Source organism: Aplidium turbinatum, chromosome 5, assembly GCF_918807975.1.
Source record: "Aplidium turbinatum chromosome 5, kaAplTurb1.1, whole genome shotgun sequence".
NCBI lineage: Eukaryota > Metazoa > Chordata > Ascidiacea > Aplousobranchia > Polyclinidae > Aplidium > Aplidium turbinatum.
The window spans coordinates 2,336,138-2,357,348 of NC_137476.1; positions in this window are offsets into that span (position 1 = coordinate 2,336,138).

Sequence of the window (21,211 nt, forward strand, 5' to 3'; positions counted from 1 at the left end):
AAACCCTGTTGCTAATAAAATTGAAAACTTTCTGACCGTCTTCACTAACTTTGCTGTTAAATCTCTTCTGGTGAACCTAGAATTGCCATTGAAACATCAATAAAATCGGAAAAGAATACTCTAGCGCCATGTGGCAAATAAAAGTTCAAAACAGCAATCACTAGATGGTGATAGTTAATATCGCGCATTCGAGCAATTTTACCATTGCGCAAGAGCGGCCATGCTTTTATTATACCTATCCGTTTTGATCTGGTCATGGAAAAGGTAAGGAAGTGTAATGAAGAGTTAGCCTTCGCCTGGGATGCAGATATAATTCAGATATATACTTTAGAGAATGTAGAAACTTATTTAAACATGTGTATTATATGGTCATTCTCCTAAGCACGAATTTTTTTTCTGAAACATGAAATATTTTTCATCACCCACTCTTTAATTCTGGAGATATATTTTTTTGGTTGTAATCCACTTCTAGCTACTTGTGTCTACCTTACAAAACAATTTATTTCAGGCTAAAACTCCATCAACTTCGGAAATACAGAAGAAGATCGTGAATTGGGAGCAGGATTTTCATGGAATGGGAAAAATCCCTAGTGTGTAAATGCGCAATTGGGGAAATTTGTGGATACAACAAATCTTTCAATTGCACGTTTATTTTGGAATAAATTTGCTTTCATTTGACATGGTTAGCTCCTATATATATAGCTCCAAAATATATCTCCAGAATTAAAGAGTGGGTGATGAAAAATATTTCATGTTTCAGAAAAAAAATTCGTGCTTAGGGGAATGACCATATAATACACGTATGTTTAAATAAGTTTCTACATTCTCTAAAGTATATATCTGAATTATATCTGCATCCTAGGCAAAGGCTAACTCTTCATTACACTTCCTTACCTTTTCCATCACCAGATCAAAACGGATAGGTATAATAAAAGCATGGCCGCTCTTGCGCAATGGTAAAATTGCTCGAATGCGCGATACTTGCTATCGCCATCTAGCGGTTGCTGTTTTGAAATTTTATTTGCCACATGGCGCTAGAATATTATTTTCCGATTTTATTGATGTTTCAATGGCAATTCTAGGTTCACCAGAAGAGATTTAACAGCAAAGTTAGTGCAGACAGTCAGAAAGTTTTCAATTTTATTAGGGACATGGTTTTGGGCCTAGGTGAAATATTTGCTGATTGCTGAAATCTGAAAAGCAGTTTTGGTCTAATTTTTAGTGCAGAAATAGGGATAGCAATCTTCTTACCTGTGCCATTTCAGTTTTTGAGTTTAAACAAACATTAGCTTGTTTTATTTGAAATTCGAGTTTCGAGTTATTACCAAAAATTCGTGTTTAGGGGAATCACTATACAGGCTAGTGTGGGGGTGTTCAGAGCCGGAGGCAAATTTACAAATATCAATCAATCAATCAATGGTTTATTTGTCAGTAACAGGAACATAGTACATGTTTGAAATATGCAAAATGTCCCGGATGATTTAAATCTGGACATCTCCATTTTCTCAGCATGTGACGTAATATCTGTTGCATCCATGCTGCCTCTTTAAAGCAACAAATGGCAATGCACTAACTATGATGCCATAGTACGTCTCGCGCGCACTCGTCACACAGAATGAGTCAAAATATTTGAAGACTTTGTTAAATCATTTTAATTCTTCCGTGTTGTTTTCGTGTTTCTTATGCTGTGTTGTCTGCAATAGAATCGTTGTAACACGCAATAACTGCTTTATCGGGATTGTAATCCGGTATTGCAGGACCATCTAACAACACTAACTTGTTTCAGCTGCTCAGTAAATTGTTTCAACTGCATTACCGAATACCGCCTTTCATAAATTCTGACCATTGATACCGTTATGATGTCACCATTGAGGGTGTGAAGTCACTAACCTATAGCGGGAACATTTTTCAACTATGAAGACACGTGTTTTCCCCTCGGATGTCAACTAACCTAGTTCTCCTTTTTAACAACGATTCAATGTTCGACAACATTGCATCGACATAAAAACGAAAATATTGCCAGCCGATTTAAATTAGCACTTCAGATTAACACTTTGTTAAAATAAACGTCGGGAATTACAAACAAGACTTAGTCAAACAGGCAAATGCGCAAATGTTTTTTTTAAATTTTATTCTAGATAATTAATAAGCGGAAAATTCGTCTTGTTTTTGTTCAGTTATGTTCGTCTAATACTGCTCTATAATCGTGCAAAAAACTGCAAACCTGCGACTTGAGCGCTATTACTTGTGCATTCGCGCATTGCGAATGTGCGGGTACAGCTGGTGATCGCAGCTGGATATATTCCATAGCAAATGTTCCCGGACAATACAACAGTGGTGATACAACAGTATAACGGACAATACAACAGTATAATGCGCTGACCTAATTCTGCATCACTCTCAGATACTACATATTTTCGACAGTTAATCCACGCTCATTCTATTGCAAAATTAAATAATTGGCTACCGCTAGAAGAAACCGGCGGCCAAACTTGGCTGACTGAGGAGGTAGCACCGGCGTTCATTCAAGCACTACTTAGCGGCCATGGCCGCGATGGCTGCCGGCTGCTTTAAGGCTTGTAGAAGAAGATTTTCTACAACACAATAACTCAGTAATGGTTGATGGCTTAATTAACTGACTCTGAAGTATGCTGGAGCAGATTGCTTGCAAATAAAGCAGTGCGTTAATGACAGTTGTGTAATGACGCAACAAACACAATTGAAAACAACAATCCAAATTTCCTTATTACAAAAGCAACTACGATCACTTATTCCGTGGTTTTTGCATTATAGAATCATTGTGCCAAGCAGGGCTCTGATTTTTGCCTTTTTCGGTGACGAGGTCACTCGACACGCGCCATCACTATTCGACAAACGCCGTGCCTTACAAAAAAAAGAAAATAAAAAGGAAAAAAACTGAGAGAGGACTAAACATCGTCAGGTCGAGGAACAATCGGGGGGGGAAGAGCATCACGTGATGCAATCATAAGAGTGCTGACTTACGTAAACTTTCTTGCGCCAGGTACTTCAAAGCAAGGTCTAAAAGCGACGCTTCACACGAGAAACTCCCAAGGAGTCAGCGCCGCCATTTTGAACACTGGGGGAGAACGCTTTGATCGAAGTTCCAACGCCTGGCATCAAACATTTTGCAACACACGCTTCGTGCTATTCGACACAACGGGTTTCTTTTATAGATGAAATAACCTAGGCTACGTTGAGTTGTCAACGTCTATGCCAGTTTGTATTTCGCAGTTTGAGCTAATTAACAATATTGCTCTGGTAAAATGGTTGTTGGATACTTGCTATGAAAGTTTTTCACATGTAGAAAACAGCCTAGTTTCCGACCAGACGTGCAGAAATACAGATGAAAAATGCCGCTATTTTTATGGAAAGGAACATTTTGAACACTGCGGGAAAATGCTTTGATCGAAGTTCTAACGCCTGGCATCAAATATTTTGCCACACACGTTTCATGCTATTCGACACAAGAGGTTTCTAACTTTCTTCGAAGTAGGCTACTTTTACTTGTCAACGTCTATGCAAGTTTGTATTTATGTCTGACTTATCCACTTGTTGTTCCAAGAATGGAGAATTTTTTTGCAATGTGAATAAAGAATAGTAGACAGATAAACACGGTTGCAACTCGACTTTTTTCCACTAAAAGGGTTTCTGTGATTACGTAATGGGCGATTTTGCACTTGCATTCACAAAAGCTCACAACCTAGCTAGCAAAACCTGTCGTTTTTACATTGATTCAACGTCTACAGACGTGAAGTCGCAATGCAAAAATAACGAATTTTGATGCCTGCGTATCAATGCCCAAGAAGAAATTTACGTTTGTTTGACATTAATTCGACATCTAGCGACGTTGAATTGAATTATCATGAAATAACGTTAATTGTTCAACCAGGTACCGGTAACAAATTAATAGCTCACTGCGAAATGATTGCCTCGATTTACGTTTACACTAACATAATTTCGGCACAATTGGGATACTGTGAGCAAACACGAGTCTGTTTGATAAAGAACTAGCTGTCAGAATCGGAATTATCAGATGCTGTATCGGAGGATGAGGTTGTCGGGTCGTCACTAGAATACTTGAAGACGCAAAACTGCCCGTTCATGAACGCGCGATGCCATATGATCGGAAGCATTACTTTACTGCCCAAGAACCATTTATCGAATTTCGTACTACTGTTTTAACTTGACCCCGTAGCTTTTCTAATTCCAGTTTGTTTCCGTCATAAAATTCTTTACAAATTTTGCAAAATACCACACTAACTTTTCCTTCTGTTTGATAATGTATAGCAGGTAAATTCTACTTTGTAAGTGTATCTTTTTTCACTATAATCTATATTCGCAACGACATCGGTAAACAATAAGCATTCGATGAAAAAATAACTTTTGCGTAGCAATAAGCCGGTATTTATAAGGTTGCAAACTTTTTACAGTTCATAAGAGCATTGTCAGCGCATAAAATAGCTTGCGTGATGCTCTGGGCTACCGCCGTGTGACGCGATGAAGAAACGCATAAAATTTCGTTTGGTTAAACATTAAAGCATACGGCAATTGCTGCCGTAATCCAAGGTTTGTTGATTTGGCGACGGCAATGTTTTTGCCGTCGTAGATACAAGCTAATTTCGAGGGCAATTTGTATACATGTCCGGTAGGTACATAACTTAGCGCTTGATTCTCCTTTGCAATCACTCAACCAGCGTGCGATTAAAAGCTTAAGTAAGTGACTCTGATACCACACAACTTGTGCGGTAACTCGCGGCCAAACGCTTATAATCTGACTCTTGTGACGACATATTACTATTCGACAAACAAACGCAGAATTTTTGGTCGTTTGACAAGAAAGAAAAAATTGCAGCCCTGGTGCAAAGCAATTACTGTCGGCGCGGGACGTAAATCTCCAGCTCAGGACCGTCCAGCTCAGGTCGCCACATTCGCCTAAGCACGTGCAGAACCCAGCTGAGACTTGCGTCTTTGTGACGTTTCTTTTTAACAAACGATCAATGTAACGCAATAATCCTCATTGTTAAAATTTTAGAATACACATCCTGCTGAAAAGTTCAGACAACTTTATTTCAAGGCAACATTGCAAGGCGTTGAAATGATGTAAAAATGGCTACTTTTGCCATTAGTGCGTTAACCACGCCACTCTAATGTGATCTTTAAAGCAATTGCCTGTACTATTATTGTTTCAGCTCCGTATTTGTTCGCGTTAAACAAACAATTGTAACAATTCAAATTTAAAACATATTTTTGCTGCATTAGCTCTATTTTTGTCAAGAATTTTGCGGCGGTCATTTATGATCGACCAATGAGTCGGCTTCGGCAGACATTCGAGGTCATTGCAAAGGTCATGACCGCCGGATATTTCGAGGCCTGTTCAAGTAATTTGATTTAGATATATAATTTTGTAAAAAAATAGTTTCTCCAAAGAAGTGTCAATTGACTTTCCCCAAAAGTAAATTCAGCTTTATTCACTTTTGTAAGAGAATAATGCCCATAATAAAACCTATAGAAGAAAATGCATTAACTTTCACTGATGGCTCAAATATGTCATTTCATCTGCAGTCCAATGCATTACCGTACTATTCTACTTTAACAGATAAAAGTTCACAACAAATTCTGGTCAACAATCAAAAAGTTGACAACCTCAATAATGATCAAATGAAAAGAAGCTGAAAGCAAGCAATCAACAGCATTCACAACCAAGAAACTGGGTACTCTTTTGTAAGCGGCTACTCCAAAACCAGAAAAGCTCATATTGAAGTGAAGTTGAAGTCACAGAATACTGTACATTTAATTATCTGAAAAAAACAACATATTACAGATAGACATGACTTGAAAGAAGTGAACGTGAACGGTAAAAATATGCTGATAAAAAAAATTTCAAAACAAAGAAAAAGAAAAGAATACCTATTTCAACATGAATATATTGCTCAAGCAAGCAGGGCTTGGAACCGAACTTCATGAAGGCATTATAGAGATAAGTGTCGAAGAAAATGTTTTCAGTTTAAATAACATTAAAAGAAACTATTTGTTGTGTGAATAATGTTACTATTGATTAGCACTGGATTAAAGCTTATGATTCTAAAATTGTTATGTTTAATAGGCTATCACGTAAATGCAAACATGTTTATCATTAATGTTAACAATATCTTAGAACCTGTATGTACTGTGCATGCTTTACCTCCACCAGGGCTAGGCAGCAGTAATAATTCTGTCCAGCCTAAAATTATTAGGCTACTTACAATATATGTGACTCAAGTGGTGACCTTTTATAGCTCATCATTTTAAATCACAACTTTTGCCAAGTCATTTTACTAACCACCTCGCTTTCTCATCGCGTTCTTATAAAAGTGTTAATGAGCCAAGCAAGATTTGGAATACAGTAACTCTAGTTCTTTTAATGTAACCATTGACCAGGAACCGAACTTAGACATTAAGCCATCCATTGGGGTAAGTTATGCAATTCCATTAAAAATGTAAGGATGGTAGAAGTAGGAGATTGCTCACTGAAAATGAAGGTGGACAGCTGGAGGGTGATAGCATTTTTTTAAATTACCATTTTTGCTATAGCTAGCAAAATTCAAAATTGGTCAAAAGCTATATATACACAAATAAGAAGCAGGTAATTTATTAATATATGAAAAAGCAAAACCGGTAAAGACAACAAATTAACAACACAGGTGAAGTTGTCAAATTAAATAAAGTCTTACATATATAAGTGTGTCATTTCTACAAAATGAGTTAATATATCTTTGTACATCTTTGTTCTACATGACACCCTGTTGGCAAGTAAGCAAGCCACATAAAACAAAACACTATAACACTTAAAGCAATAATTTTCAGCCACAGCAAGAGGTGACGTTCCAAAGCCATGGTAACAGCGTCATGTGAAAAACAGACGTTTTCCGACCGTCGAACCTTCCACGCAGACATGTGCAATCTAATTCGTACCCTGAACTCTTTATACCTTCATTTTGTACCCTGAAAAGATCGAGAAAAAAAATTAAAAAAGCCGAAGTCGCTGATCGCAGTTTCCACAAACATTTTAAAAATTTTCCCCCTGAAAAGATCGAGAGAGAAAATAGAACAAAGCCGAAGTCGCTGATTGCAGTTTTCGCAAACAAACAAACTCGTCAGATTGAGAGAAAAAAACAGAACAAAGCCGAAGTCGCTGATCAGAGTTTCCGCAAATATTTTAAAATTTTCCTCTTGATTTAATCATTGAATTTGTATGGGCCACCACAAAATAAGTGTTATTTTTTCTTTGTAATTTTGTCTAGAAATGTTAGTTGGAAGTGAATAAACCATTGCATTGTGGCAGCTCGTGATTTGTAATGGAAGGGTTACAATCTTAATTTGATTTGTGTATTGACCGGTAATGATCCTAAGAGTTTTAAAATGTATATATGCAAGAAAAATCGGTAAAGTGTTACATAGCCTACAGCTTAGGTAGGTGACGAAACATGGAAGTAACAATTTCAAACCTCAATGACGTGAAAAAATGTCTGAGAATTCATAAAAGTCAGAGACACCGTTAAAAAAATCTTAAAGTAAGAGAGAGAGAGAGAGAGATATTGTTTATTTGCCTTTCTAATACGACTCGATATAAAGAAACACAATTACATACAAATCAAAATATGGCAATAGAAAGGTCTGGCAGCACCGAACAACCTTGCGGTTAACCAGTCAAGGTGCTGCCTGTCATCAGTCATCTTACATTGCAGCATCAGACATTATAACTGTATCAATAAAATATAATGATGGATGGAACAGTAGCTTCGAAATCGAATTGTATATATAAGGTTTTGTAGAATATTGAATCAAGACCAGCTGGGAAAACATGAGCATATAATGAATCATATCGTTTAAGAACACAAATACGAGGTTACATGAGATAAAATAATTTAACTGAACGATTTTAACGATTTAATAAGAACTTAACAAGTTAATTTTATAAAGTTTTTTAAACAAAGCTAGGTGTTTGCTTTTAATACATTCATCCAATTCACTCCACAATTTAGTACCCCGATGTGTCAGAAGATTGTGTGCCACGGATTTGTTTATTTGTGGAAGAAAATACTTCATTTTATTTAGTTGTCGAGTGTTGTGCGAGTGAATATTATCAAGTTTTATAAAACGATCTTGCAATACAGGCGGTAGATTATTATTGGAAACTTTATTCATAAATTTTGCAATTTCGAGTTTGTAAATATCTTCACGTTGTAAAATATTCAAAGATTTGTATAAGCTAGTGACGTGACTGAATTTTGTACTTCTAGTGATTGCGCGAATAATATTATTGTGTCTTACGTCAACTTCCTTGATTAGTGTTTTACCTGCAGTACCCCATATAGTAATACCGTATTGAACACGACTATATACTAGACTATAATATAACATAAGCAATGTTTCCTCTAACACATAGTTACGAAGGCGATAAAAAATTCCGGAATATCGAGCCAACTGCAGCGACAAATGTTTAATGTGTGAGGACCAGGTTAGATTTTCATCGACATGGATTCCCAGGTACTTAACTGTTTTCATTCTTTCAATCACTGTTTGGTTTATACACAACCTGAAATTAGTTTCAACAGTACGCTTAGGTACTTTGTTTATTAAAATGTAGCTTGTTTTAGAGTAGTTTAAAGAGAGTTTGTTTCTTCGTAGCCAAGCATCAATTTTTTGTAGTTCAGTATTGGTTTCTGTTTGTAAAGATTCCAAGTCTTCACCACGTAAAGCTAGATATGTGTCATCCGCAAAAAGCACGGTAGAAAATTTAGACATTAAAGGAAGATCGTTAATATACATTAGGAAGAGAAGGGGTCCCAATGTTGAACCCTGAGGGACTCCACAAAGGATTTTTTGCAAGCTTGAAGCAGAATTAGACACTTTGGTATATTGGTATCGATTAGTAAGATAACTTTTCATCAGCTCAAGAGCAGTGCCACGTATTCCGTAGCAATGTTGAAGTTTATTTGTCAGTATGTTGTGGTCAACTGTATCAAATGCCTTTGACAAGTCAAGGAATATGCAACAGGTATAGAAATTTTTGTTCACATTGTTTAACAGATCGTCATACAGCGTGCTTATTGCCATTGCAGTGGATGTATTTTGACGAAATCCAAATTGTTGAGCACTCAAAAGGTGGAATTTTTCTAGATATGTGTAAATTCTAGTGTGAAGAAGCTTTTCAAATATTTTACTAAATGGAGATAGCAGTGATATTGGTCGATAGTTGGTGGAATTATGACGATCATCTTTTTTATAAACCGGAATAACCTCAGCAATTTTTAAGGCATCAGGGAACACTCCAGTAGTGACGCACAAATTAAATAGTTTACTTAGGAGGAAAGAGATCACAGGGCTGGCATATTTTATAAATTTAGTTTCACAGTCAGATTTCCTTGTTGACTTTTTGTCTTTCAAATTAGAGATTAACTTATATATTTCTTCTGGACTTGCGGGATCAAGAAAAAGAGAGTTTTTGACACTGTCTGGAGACGAAGTTATATTACGCTGGTCTTTTGATTGTTTAATTGTTTTTGCCATGTTTGGCCCGATGTTAACAAAAAAATTGTTTAGTTCCTCTGCTATGTCTTTTGGAGACGTCAGAGGTTTGCCATTTGTAGTAATTACTTTAGAGGGCATTGTTGTTTTTTTCTTTTTGATACTGGATAATTCATAAATACTTTTCCATATTTTGTTGGAATCGTTTTTGTTTTCTGTTAGGGTGTTGTGATAATATTTACGTTTAGCAGCCTCGATAGTACGGTTTAGTAGATTACGGTAAGTTTTATATCGTTCATGCATTGCATGCTCAAATTTTTTATGTAGACGCTTAAACATGGAATTTTTCGTTTTAATTGATTTTAGCAGTCCCCGACTGATCCACGGTTTAAGCTTGAGGCGCTTTTCTTTACGGGTAGCTTTTCTGTAAGGGGCATGATTGTTTACTACTTCAGAGAAAATGCTTTCAAATTTATCAAAGCATTCATGCACTGAAAGATCGTTGAGATTATTATTATAATTGAGTTTACGGTCTAATTCGTCAATGTAAAGTTCAAGATTAAAGTTATGCATGTCACGAACATAGTATACATAGTCATTATTCATTGTTTTTATTGGAGTCTGTATCAGGGTAAATACAGGAAAATGATCAGAGAGATCACTCACAAGGATGCCACTTAACATCTGGTTGTTTATGTCCGACGTATAAATATGATCAAGTAATGTTTTAGAGTTCGGCGTTAATCTAGTAGGTTGATTAATAAGGCACTTGCAAGAGAAACTTAAAAGCATATTTGCATACCTGCGATACGAATCGTTTGTTAAGTAACCTCAATATTACACTAATTTTACCTCGTGGTGATGCAACAGTTGGTACACAGCCACTCATGTAGTTCCACTTCCTTTGCAACTAATTGTCTATAAAAAGTTTGACTGATGTCCGTGTTACACTATCGATGTTGCCAATGATTGCAGCTATCGTACTGCAAAGCTTCTTGTCTGACTGTAACTTTTTTAGAGCAATAACAACATTTAAACGCTGGCCTGGCTAGTCTTTGACATATTTTTTGCATAAATGAAAGCCATATCAGTTTCACATTCAATTCATTCTTGACATAAATTGCACAAAAAAACAGTACCGTAGGCTATTTCCCTTTCGCAAAGATTTTGAAATTTTGTGACAAACCTATCATGACCCAGTATGCGGTTTTTAACAAACTGGCAAAACAAGATTTTAGAAAACTAACTGAAACAACGTGCAGATTAGTGGTGAATCCGGATTAAGACCCCTGTTTATTGCTGCCACGATTAATCGATTATATTGCATCTTACAACACATAGCCTAACAGCTTGAATTATCTGTGATATTCACACCTCCTGAGATCTTCCTAAGTAATCCACCCACAAAAAGCAATAAGTTAGTAAATTGGTTTGAAACTAGAAGTTAACTCGTCTTCCAATATAACTGCCACTGTGTTGTTTGAGAATTTGTCACAATACTCAGAAAAATTAAATTTAGTAGACCTGATGTCAGGATGCCCGTCTGCTGATATAAATGGGCTTTCTTTAATTTTGATGAGGCAAACTGTAACAAAGCCACCTGATTAGTCGCCACAATGCATCGATGCAAGCTGTTTTTGGTTAAAGAAATGACCTGAATGACGGGCTAATCAAATAAAGTCAAACTCGACGTTCCTTCTCACTCCAAATTCTTATTAAAAAAAAAAAAAACGTTTGTTTTGTGCGCAAACGGGCTTGTTCTCTTTCCTTTCTTTGGTCTAAGTTTTTGACGCCATGCAAATAAATAGAAACAATTGTGCACTTTTCGTTTTATTTCTTCCTTTTCTCAACTCTAGTGATAATCAAAATAAACGATCGTTCTGTACCTCAACCAAAACTAAAAACTGGTGAATTTTTCTCCCTGTAGTCAAAAAATGAATCGTGTGACTTACAAAAATGTGAGATCATCTGAAGGCAAGTGCGAGACTAATTTAGTTTCTCGCGCGAGCTTGTGGTGATCGAAGCCAAACGTCACAGTTTAACACATAACTTAAGGTCGCAGTGAGTTATAATTTTCTACAATTTTAACAAGTTCTATTGAACTAAAATATTTAACTTTGCAAGAAAAGTGCGATATCGTTATAGCAAGGCATAGCCTAAGAGTGGAGAAACAAAAATATTTCTGGCCTTTGACCGAGTTTCTTGCGCTTAAACATCACTTCTCACGGGTCTGGTGTCGTACTAATCCAAACAGCTGGTAACTGACTGTGCAAAAAGAAGATTGATTGGTTTATTGTGGTGTGCAATATCATAACAGCTAAACATTAAATGATACAGCAATGAACAAAATGAAAAACAATAATTGTACACAACATCCATCGTTCAAGTAAGTAAACCACAAAGGGGAACTGCGAAGTGCCAATGTCGGTCTTTTGAGTCAAGCAGCCACCCTTGGCCAAGTAGATGAGAAACATATTATACCTTATACTAAAATATTTACACTAGCAACAAAGAACAAACTTGCATTCATATTGGGTCATTCCATATCAAAACAGCCAATATGAAGAAATCTTGTATATGGTACCTCTCAGATTTTGCTGAAAAGTTGTCATACTATGCCTTAGGCTACCAAACAAAAGAATCGTAAGTTTTAGATCAATATCTCAAACGGTTTTTCCATGGCGGTCATTTGAATTTCGGGCGCTACCCTCGTTTTTGACTTGGGGGAGTAGCGAATAGCAATTTCAGCCATTTTCAGAGCCCCATAACTTTTATTGTAATTGTGGTAGAAGACTAAAAATTGCTGTGCTAGTTCATCATAAACTATACTACACAATTCAATAGTAACAAACAACATCTCTTGATGCATAAGTGTTAGGTGGGTCATCAAAATCCTGTTTTTTTGCCCCGTATAAGTGATTTTTTCAATTTTCAAATGCTTCTACCACCCACACTAATCAAAATATTTCTCTAAAACCTAATTATTTGTAATATTTCGAAACTTTTCTTCTGCTAACTTGAATTTGGGAGTTATGGTGCCATTAACAGAGATCTTATGGGGGTCTGAAAACCCTATTAGGCAGAAATGACCCTTTTTTACCCTTATGTTTAGAGCCCCAAATGACCGCGTGGGCATTTTATGGTCATGCTGAAATTTATACCAGACAAACACATATAGTCAAACCGACAAATGCGCGGAGGTTTTGAAGAAACTTTAATGTAGCTTAAATAGTTCTTGCACATTTCAATTAATTTTTATCCTGTAGCTAGATGCTTTCGTAGACACCTTCCTCCTTTGGCTGCATCTTTAAGCAGCAGTCGATTTCTAAGCTGGCAACTGGACCTTCCTCGTCTTGTAAAAATCGCCGCAGGCCTCTTCCAAGAAAAAGTGAGGTTATGATCTGTTAAAAAGAAATATTAACCCAGACAACAAAATCCGTCATTTTTACATTGATTCAACGTCTGGAGACGTCATTGTTTCATTCATTTATTTTTAGACTTATATATATATACTTACTTCGCTCACAGCGTCTCAACCTAAATAGTTCTTTTTGTCACTAAATTGTTCAAAATCAAAAGTTGACTGGTGGACTACTGCATTTTGAGAAAGTAGTGCTGCCAGATCTTTTTGTATCGTATTTATTATCATTAAAACTGTTTTACTTCTGTGGCCTTATTTTATTTTTTTGCATAAATTGTCTTATATGATATAACTCTAATTTCGATCACAACTCATATATAATTGCACAAACTTTCATCAACTCGTATTCAATAACTTCAACTCTCAATCAAGAAAAAGGTCAAGTAGAATACTTTCTAATTTGCATAATTTTGTAATATAATTTCTATAAATTGTATAATTTCTAACTTCAACTCTCAATCTAGAAAAAGGCCAAATGTATAATTTCTAAAGCCAACAGAATCTAAAAAAAAAAACAAATCTGTGGAATCTGGCATTAAAAAGTCCAATCTGGCAACCCTAGAAAATGACCGCTCAAACGAAGGTGTGACGTAATTGAATCTTTGATAACGTGGTTCGTCAAAAACAAAGGAAAAAGGAGAGATTTGGTTTGTTTCTTTTGATATGACGACAGTATCTGCTCTTCGCTGCAAATCAAGAAAAAATGGTGTTAGTAGGATTTCTGATGACTCAGCACGGGCAAAGTCAATTTTCCTAACAGCAAACTGGTTATTGGTAGTAAAATTAAAAGTCAGATTTAGTTAGATTTGAAGATAAATTTTTCTACGAAAACAAAAAGGTAAGATGTTACATTTTCTATCATTGCAAGAATGGTGCTAGTGCTACAAAATTAACCAGTTGGAACCTACAATATTTTTGTTTGTTTATTATAATTTACACCTCCGCGCATTCGAGGGTATTTTAGCTGTTACACGCATTTGTCGGTTTACCTATACATTTATTTTTTCATTTCATGAAATAAAATCTTTGAGTATCAAACTCCTTCACTAGGCCTATAAATTTTATGTTTTTAAAATGTAACATTTTGGTCATTTTTGACAAATAATCTCAAGTCCTTAATGTAGGTCAGAGAAAATTCAACAATGATTATCATGAAAAAAGTGAAAATAAGTAGGTACTATGCTTAGTGATCATAAACATTGGAATCCTGACATTGTTGACCATTAGTTTATGTTCAAAATGATGCTTTCACCTCTTCTCACCCATGAAAAAGTACCCACCTGCAATCAATGAGCTATGATATGGAGATAAAATTGTAGGAAAATGATCAAGTCGTGTTCAAAAAATAACTTGTTTTCAGTTTGCACTATAATTCTGCATTATGTAAAATGCATAGCTCAAATCAGCTCAGTTGAGTTTGAATATCATCTATTGTCTGAGAAACTGTGGAAGTAGTGTCAGAACAGTTTCATATCTTTTTGGTTAAGTTTGTATTTTCGAGCATTGTGTCCGTAGGTTTCTGATACACCAACACAACAAATTATATGTTGGAATGGCATCCAACAAGTCATTTGTCTTTGGTCTGGCAGCCACATCAAAATGTTGTTTACACGCTTCATAAATTTTACGAAAACACCCCCAAACACCATGTTTATCTAAACGTTCAATAATATATCCAATGAACCAATCATCATCATAGATACAGACAATGTATATTTCTGGTTGGAACAGAGTTGAGATTTTTGATTGATCTGAAAGCAAGCGTTCTTCATCCAAATGTTTTGCATCACAGATTTGTTCTGCACTGATGTCAGTGAATATTGAATCTTGTGACATTCTTTTCATTCGTACTATTGATGGAAATTGGAATAAAGCAATGGTGTGAACGTGTTCCCCTAATAGTTTTAGTCGAGGCATAACGTCTCTCCATTCATACTCTTCTCAACCATGTGCCAATGGAAAATAACCTCTTCCTCCTCCTGTGAATGTGGTGCCGAGGAACAGACCGCAGACCACATCAATGACTGCTTCATCTTCAAGCCACCTAACGGAGTGGAAGGTCTGCGTGTCATGGATGATGAAACCAAAGACTGGCTGCTCTCTAGTAGCCTTTCAGTGTAGTCTGGGAACATCGTGAATCTGGGGTGGTAAAAGGATAGACCTTCGGCCCCAGAGACTCACACGACGACGATACTCTTCTTTATTGTTTAACATCGTCTGCACTAATGAAGAAGAACTGAATGTTTTTGATAGTTGTTGTTGCCCATTCAAACATCTGCAATGGTGTCAAAATATGGTTTGCACTGGGGGCCTGAAGACTTGCACATGCTGTAAGATGCTTGACAGTGCCTCCAATTCCGTCACATAGGCTTTTCCCATGCAAAGTGGCAAAAAAGTGCCATTCAGCAGAAATACCAAAGTCATGTTTGTGATAGCACAGGTTGGTGATTTGGTGAAGTTCTTATAATTTTTATATTGTGAAGCTGCACCATCGCTAAAATAGATTACCTTGTGCAGATTCAAGATAAACTGTTTTAGATGAGGTAGCCTAACAAGAGTGAGTTACAAAGATGGATCATGCATTCCCTTTAATTTTGTGCTGTAGCCTGCAACATTGGATCAAGTATGACAAACCAAAATTCATAAATATCTTAAAAACAATACAAAATCAAGTGAATAGAAAATTTTGCCAAATTGGAAATCTACCTAAAAATATACTCCTAAATGGACCCATCTACAGGACCCTAAGCATTGTTCACTGCTTGGTGAGTGTGGTGTACCAACAACCGCACAATTGGAATATTGATTTGAGCTAAGCATTTTACATAATGCAGAATTATAGTGCAAACTGAAAACAATTTATTTTTTGAAAACGGATAGATCATTTTCCTACAATTTTATCTCTACATAATAGCTTATTGATTGCAGGTGGGTACTTTTTCATGGGTGAGAAGAGGTGAAAGCATCATTTTGAACATAAACTAATGGTCAACAATGTCAGGATTCCAATGTTTATGATCACTAAGCATAGTACCTACTTATTTTCACTTTTTTCATGATAAATCATTGTTGAATTTTCTCTGACCTACATTAAGGACTTGAGATTATTTGTCAAAAATGACCAAAATGTTACATTTTAAAAACATAAAATTTATAGTGAAGGAGTTTGATACTCAAAGATTTTATTTCATGAAATGAAAAAATAAATGTATGTGTTTGTCTGGTATAAATTTCAGCATGACCATAAAATGCCCACGCGGTCATTTGGAGCTCTAAACATAAGGGTAAAAAAGGGTCATTTCTGCCTGATAGGGTTTTCAGACCCCCATAAGATCTCTGTTAATGGCACCACAACTCCCAAATTCAAGTTGGCAGAAGAAATGTTTCCAAATATTATAAATAATTAGGTTTTAGAGAAATATTTTGATTAGTTTGGGTGGTAGAAGCATTTGAAAATTGAAAAAATCACTTATACGGGGCAAAAATACAGGATTTTGATGACCCACCTAACACTTATGCATCAAGAGATGTTGTTTGTTACTATTGAATTGTGTAGTATAGTTTATGATGAACTAGCACAGCAATTTTTAGTCTTTTACCACAATTACAATAAAAGTTATAAGGGTCTGAAAATGACTGAAATTGCTATTCGCTACCCCCTCAAGTCAAAAACGAGCTTAGCGCCCGAAACTCAAATGGCCGCCATGGGAAAACCGTTTGAGATATTGATCTAAAACTTAGAATTCTTTCGTTTGGTAGCCTAAGGTATAGTATGACAACTTTTCAGCAAAATCTGAGAGGTGCCATATACATGGGTGGCTGAGTTGATATGGAATGACCCTATTGTGTCATAATTACAAAGTTCTAATTGTAGGTGCTGAGCACTAAGAGGTGAAATGTTGACGTCAAGTCTGATCAGCGACTTTGGCTTTGTTCTATTTTTTTCTCTCAATCTTTTCAGTTTGTTTGTTTGAGGAAACTGCGATCAGCGACTTCAGCTTTGTGCTATTTTTTCTCTCGATCTTTTCAGGGGGAAAATTTTAAAATGTTTGCGGAAACTGGGATCAGTGACTTCGGCTTTTTGTAATTTTTTCTGTCGATCTTTTCAGGATACGAAATGAGGGTCCAAAGTGTTCAGGGCACAAATTAGGTTGCACCCCACGCCGTAGGGTGTGACAGCCGCCCCATGATTTTTAAAACTTGGTTTCACAGAGCCTACCTTTTTTTTGGTGGTGAGGTTTTACCTGTATAAGATTCCTGTAAAGTTTCAAAAAAATTGGTCAAGGTTTAGAGGTGGCCCGTGACCACTAAAGTTTTTGGGGGTAAGCGATGCATTTTTAGGGGCGTTTTTGCTATATCTCAGCTCGTAGACATGATAGAAGGTCATGCTATAGCTCAATCGATGCAGTATAGGCAAGTTTATATCAAATTTGTGAACAAATGTTCAGTCTAAAATGTTTAGTTTTTGAGTTATTTGAGAAAAACCTGTTTTTTGCATATTTGTGAGAAAAATGTTCTTAGCACCTTTTCTTCTTGGGTTAAAACACATGGAAGATCAATGAAGTGATGAATTCACATGTTTAGTTGTTAAACAAAATCACAAAATACATTTGAAAGCAAGGAACAGCGATGATAAAAATCACAATGTAAGAAACCAACACCGAGATGGATGTAAGTATTGTTTACGCTGATTGGGCATAGAATTTCTGCTGTTCTCAACTACTTGAAGAATATTTTGAAATGAAACTTCTGTCTTAGTAGTGTCTATAAAGTCTTGGCACAGTTTGACACCCCTTTCTGCTGCATCATTAACAACACAAAGATTTGAAACCCGTTTCTTTGCTTCACAGTAGCTGCCGTTCTGGCACCAATCGACAACACCAACACTTAAAAAGGTCGTGTCAATCCTCAAGATTCTGAAGAAGCTCCAAGAATCTTCTCCAACAAAGGAGCTCAAGTCATCATTCTGTTGGTTTTGTAGCAACGGAAGGAAAGGAGGGTTTGCCAAAATCACTTGCTTCTCTTTTCAAAGAATGTCCAGGATCTTCGAAGCTTGTCAGCTTTTAAACAATTTTCTGCTTTGTCCCGTCAGACACACTGCTATCGAAAAGGGTAAGGGGGATAAGTTCTTCACTAAGATATCACATGTGCCCCTTTAGAGCTTTAAGAGCTGCTTTGGCCATACTGCTTTCAATTTATTCATACTCGTTGACGTTGATAAGTTCTAGGTGCATTGCAAGGAGCAGAAGTTGACACAAAAGTGGTTAGCCACCATGGCACACAGGAATATACAACAAGCTGAACAAATTTTTGGATTTTCTTTAGCTGTTGCTTTGAACATATAAAACCTGCAGGAAGATCTCTAGTAATAACTTTAGTGAGAAGAACGATCTTGATGCAGTATAAAATCTTGGCCATCCATCTGGCGTGGTGACAAGCACCGGATGTAGAAAACCTCCAAAGGTCTCAGCTCCCTCACCAAGATGCAAAAGCACTAGTTTGACTAGCTCCTCATAATCATCCATCACAAATCCCTGTGCTAGGGCTTCATAGCAGATCTTCACAATCATCCCCTTCTTGATCCTCATATCTGCTGGCCATCGCTCTGATGGTAAGATGGACTCGCCTAGTCAAGCCTGAAGACAACATCCAGTTTGGGACACTTCTATCAAAGCTCAAAATAAAAGACATCAGTGAAGTCCTCCAATTAGGCAGACTGAGATGGCTTGGTCTCGTTGAGCGCAGCTCAAGCTGGATCTCACAGGTCAGATGTGTTAACATCGCAGCACAGCGGGGTCAAGGAAGACCAAAACCTTTTTGGGAAGAACTTGTAAAACATGACCTTGTAGCCCTGAACATGAACTCTGTCAACCCAATAAATGAGGTGTGGAGGGGAAGACTTCGTTCTCGACAGACAGGCCACACCCTCGACATGAGGATTAATTCATGGCCTGTATAATCAAAATTGGTTGATGATGATGATCTTTAAACTGTGACATAGCATGTAATATAAATTATCACTTACCACCATAAAAATTGCCTTAACAGTAAACACAATGTTAGTGTTCAGTTTCTATGCTTCTAACAAAACAAAACATGAGGTAACTTAGGTTTAAACTTTGAAGACTTACAGCTTCTGTACTTCTCCAGGTGTCCCTAAGAAGAAAAAAAATTGAAAATGATAAAATATTCAATTCATATGTAACAATTTTTCACAAAATTTGTGCAAAAAACAGGTTTTTCTCAAATAACTCAAAAACTAAACATTTTAGGCAAATAGTTTCTTCACAAGTCTAATACAAATTTGCTTATTCTGCATCGATTGAGCTATAGAACAACCTTCTATCATGTCTAGGAGCCGAGATATAGCAAAAGCACCCCTAAAAATACATCGCTCACCCCCCAAAAACTTTAGTGGCCGCGGGCCACCTCTAAACCTTGACCAATTTTTTTGAAACTTTACAGGAATCTTATACAGGTAAAACCTCACCACCAAAAAAAAGGTAGGCAAATTCTAAAAAGGTCGGGGCGGCTGTCACACCCTACCCCACGGCCCATGCAGACGATGTAGTTAAGGGCATGAAAGCATCAGTGCATATGAAAGAGCATTCTAAAGCTTATCAATGCAAATATGGCAGGCCAGGAAGCTGTACACTTGAAAAGCAGTCATATCTTAATTGCGACTTTATAAACCTAAATAGTTCCAAAATATAGCTTTCTACCTAACAATTATTAGATCCTTTAGTTGTAAGTTTATGCTCAGTTCTAGACATCTTCATCGGTTCGTCAATGTTGCAGTGGTTTAATCGCTTCAGTTCATTTTTTTGTAAAGCAGTTAAACACTACTTGAAGAATAAATGCAAAATTCGAATGTTCCTGAATAAATTTTTGCAATGCCAGCAATTTGTGTCCTTTGGACTTATTTGCTACAATGGTGACTGCATGAGTAAAATCACATCTTTCATTTTTTAAAGCAATAAGCTTCGTTTGTGCCTCATGATTGGACACAATGTACGAATATAGCTGAACTGTCAGTGAACATATGACAAAACAATATTCTGAAGGAGCTGAGAGACCACCACGATCATCCATTTGCAACAATTCTGTTTTGTAGTCTTCAATATCATCCGGAACATTAACAAACCTCTGCATGCCTGGCACTTTCTTCACCTGAAATATTTTTTCCCACCTAATCACTTACATAATTAATATGTCACACTCGCATCATCATCTGAAATGCCATCAAGGTCCATCCCAACAAGATACTCAATTACTCACTCATTTAACCAAAAAAATTTCGAAGCCGCATGTAAATCTTCTGTTGCAGAAAACTTGTCATTTGCTTTGAGTTCATAAATTGATGAAATGCTTCATCAATAAGCGAACTTAGAGATCTAATTTTTCTTTCAGCTTGAAATAGCTGATTGATCGACATAAAACATTGCCTCCATTCACCTGACGATTTTGTGAACTTCCATCCGATCTCAAAGGACAGCACATGTTTGCTGCAACCTGAACATTTTCACAACATTAATACTTTTACATTACTTTTACTATCCATGTTATGCGCAATGCAGCATTATGTTATAAAATTAACAAGACATGCTAAATAAATACAACACCTTTACACACACATTTTGGCATAAACTCTAACCAGTAAATGTTTAAAAATAGAACGGTACCGGTAACTCAAAATATACATACAGTCATATAATGTGACATATCCATTTATAAGCAATGCTTATTGCAGCTGTTGCTTCTGAGATACTTTTTTAACAGTTTTTATAAGCTTCCAATTTTTTATATAAGGACAAATCATTGTTGGGAGCTTTTATATCCAAAGGAGCTGTCATCCATGCCTTGACATGGATACGTGTAAAAACACACATGGGTCACGGAGAACGTTTTGCTCACGACACGTCAGGTGAAACTGACTTCGAAATAACCACACCTTAAAGATATATATCATTTTCATCATTCACCGTGCATAAAGGCTTGCATCAGGTACTTTGAAATTAACTTTCCCTGGTGTAGTATCTCCAAGAAAAAGCAGTAAGATTTCCATTAGTTCACGATAATCATCACGAGGTTGCTTTGCTTGGCCAATACTGCATGAATGAACTGAGTAAGGTCATCCTTAATATCTTTAACACCAGCTGCAGCTTCTTTATCAGTGGAAGAATCTTCATAATTCTCTTGAGCTATGTACTCCCACTGCTCCTTGAGCCGTTTAAAGAGCAGAACATCTGGTGCAGAGGTTGT